Genomic DNA, 2,937 nt, shown 5'->3' with positions numbered 1-2,937 from the left:
CTTTGTTTTCCAATGAATTGCTTCCCACAATCAGAGCAGAGGTAAGGTTTCACTTTGGGGTTCCCTGTGTGTTGTTTAACAGCATGGGACCTCATGTGTTTCTTTAAGTTTCCAGAATCATTGTAGTCTTTCCCACAACGAGGACAAACAAACGGCTTCTCCCAGTATGAGTTCTCTGGTGTCTCTTAAGATTGCCGGCCTGCGTGAATCTCTTTCCACATTCAGAGCACATGTAAGGTTTCTCTCCAGACAGACACAGTAAATGTGTTTTCAGATTCGTAGCTGTGACAAAATTCTTCCCACAGTGATCACAGATGTGGGAGCCAGGCCTGTCTCCTGAGAGGGTTTTGTGTTGTTCAGCATTAGACCAGCTGTGGGGTTTCTCTCCCGTCTGTGTTGTCTTGTGTATTATATGGCTACTCTGCCTTGGTGTCTTCCTGCAGTCGTCGAGCCGTACAGACACCCTCTTCAGACCACACAATACTGCCCTGCTGGGAGAGGCACGACCCGGAGACTCTGGGAGAGGGGAGGGGGGTGGTGGAGGCTTGTCCTGAAATCATTAAAATAGAGAATCAGGGTGAGAAACACTCTCGTACTTGTCAAGGAATTGTGAAGTCTCAAAATGTAGCCTAGTGATTAAGAGCATTGGACCAATAACCGAAAGGTTGCTGGTTTGAATCCTCAAGCCGACAAAGTGAAAAATCTGTCAAAGTGCCCTTAAGCAAGGCACTTAACCCAAATTGCTCATGTTAGGGCGGCGCACAATTGGCCCAGCGCCGTCCGGGTTAGGGTTTGGCCGGGGTTAGGCCGTCACTGCAAATAAGAATTTGCTCTTAACTGACTTGCCTAGTTAAATAAATGTAAGTCTCTCTGGATAAGAGTGTCTGCTAAGTGACTAAAATGTTTATTTTTAATTTTTAAAAGGTGATCTCAAAGGTCATTCCTTGATTCCCATCATCTTTGATTACTTGGTTCGTCTTAAAATACATTGGAGGATAAAAGTCCCAAGAGGAGGAACCTCAGATATTCTCCTTCAATGCATTTATAGGAGGTCAAGGAATCAAGGGGAAGATTGTTGACAAACAAAACACTTTCTGACTGGGAAATACTCACGTAACTGTGGCTCTCTGGAGCTGACTCCGCCTCCAGTCCATTGCTAAGCAACCCAGCTCCTCCCTCTTCATTCCAATCTTCATCGCAGTCTACAGCATCATCATCACATTGGCTGGGATGCAAGGGTTCCGCTGTCAGTCCGTTGCTAGCAACCAATCCCTGTCCCCCTTGTTGTGTTCTTCATTCCGGTCTACGTCATCTGATTGGCCGGGACTCATGAGTGCACTGCTACCCTCCTCCTGTGTCCTCCTGATGTCCTCTTTCAGTTGGACTAACCAAGACATTCCCTGCTCCTCTGATTTCATTGACTCCGTATTGTCCCACATTTCCTCCATGACTTTACGCCTTAATAAGCGATGATTCATCCCTTTAATTTCAGAGCCATCCATTCCACACCGTTCACACAGGTAGCGTAAATTGTCCTCAGTTAAATTCCATAAACTCTTTTCGATTTCATCCATCAATGTTTCCTTCTCTGAACTGAGTGGATTCATATTGTCCTGCTCGTGTGGCAACAACGACAATGCAGTCAATGGCAGGACTTTAGAGTACCTGTAAAAAAATATTTATACATCAAAAACACCTCATCTGTAACATTATTAGCTGTAAAAACACTCATCTGTAACTTCATGTCCTCATGTGATATTTAAACCATCATCTGTATCATGTCCTCATTAGCAGCCACTCATCTGTAACTTCATGTCCTCATTAGCTGATATTTAAACCATATAACCAGCCGTTTTGAGATCAGCCTGGAACGTGGCCATTGCTCTGTTAGCATGAGTTAGCTGGCTAGCTAGTTACTTAGCTATTCTATCCATGTTGTGTAGAGGACCCAAATCAATCCCAACATTGGAGCAAATCAGTCGGGACGTAACTAGCAAGCATAATAAACCCAATAGCTGTTATAGTGTGGACTGTAAGATTGGGTTTATTTTACAGTCCACGCTACAACAACTACAGCTAGATAGCTAGCGGTGTACAAGGCAGCTAACGTTAGCGGAGCTAGCTAGATCAGCGTGGGCTAACTTAGCTATAGCTATCCATGTGGACCTAGCTAGCTTACGACTACATGGTTCTGGCTATGCCTATCGACAAAGCGAATATAATTTCGTTATATACGCATACGAAATACCTGATTACTCTAAATATGTTTTATTATATCGTCTGTGACTTTCCTTCCGATGTGTTCTGATGTATACCTTTTGACCTCGGGGAGCATGTCGATGGCGTCATTTCCGGTATGGTAATAAGAAATCCTTCTAAATAAAAGCCCCTATTTCAAGACTTGACATTTCTTCAAACCTTCACACCCACTCCACTCCATCCCTTCTCTCTCTTCCGGTGAATGATAGGATAAGTTGTGCCATACAGTAGAAGCTATTTCCTCATTAAATGACAGAACCATGTTATCAACAATCACCTGTTTATTAGGTGGACATGATATAGACAACACAAGGCATCATGTACCTAGGACCAGGGGTGAAATTCAATTTGTTACCGGTATGAGTCCTACCATGTTTTTTTTTAACTTGTCTATTCATAAAATGACATATAGATGCATAGATTACACATCGTGAAAACATGTTTTTAGAAATGTGTTCAAATTTATTGAAAATTAAAATACTGAAATATTTTGTTTACATAAGTATTCATACCCCTGTGTCAATACTTTGTAGTAGCACCTTTCTGGGTAAGTCTCTAAGAGCGTTCCACACCTGGATTGTGCAACAATTGCCCATTATTCTTTTCAAAATTCTTCAAAATCTGTCAAATTGGTTTTTGATGATTGCAAGACAACCATTTTCAGGTCTTGCCATAGAT

At 42.5% G+C, this 2,937-nt stretch overlaps 1 long non-coding RNA gene across 2 annotated transcripts; it reads right to left on the bottom strand.

The window, feature by feature from the left end:
* Positions 1 to 244: 244 nt before the first annotated feature.
* Positions 245 to 2,405, bottom strand: LOC121845763. 2 transcript variants are annotated; one of them, XR_006082764.1, is made up of 3 exons: positions 2,316 to 2,405; positions 1,114 to 1,665; positions 245 to 550 (listed from the first exon to the last, which is right to left on the bottom strand). It is a non-coding gene; the product is annotated as an uncharacterized LOC121845763 (long non-coding RNA). The 2 variants fall into 2 exon arrangements; XR_006082765.1 differs by having other exon boundaries at positions 2,249 to 2,328.
* Between the last annotated feature and the right edge of the window lie 532 nt (positions 2,406 to 2,937).

The sequence above is a fragment of the Oncorhynchus tshawytscha genome, unplaced genomic scaffold (genome assembly GCF_018296145.1).
Source record: "Oncorhynchus tshawytscha isolate Ot180627B unplaced genomic scaffold, Otsh_v2.0 Un_contig_1019_pilon_pilon, whole genome shotgun sequence".
In the NCBI taxonomy this organism is placed as follows: domain Eukaryota; kingdom Metazoa; phylum Chordata; class Actinopteri; order Salmoniformes; family Salmonidae; genus Oncorhynchus; species Oncorhynchus tshawytscha.
This window is presented reverse-complemented; position numbering and strand designations above follow the sequence as displayed.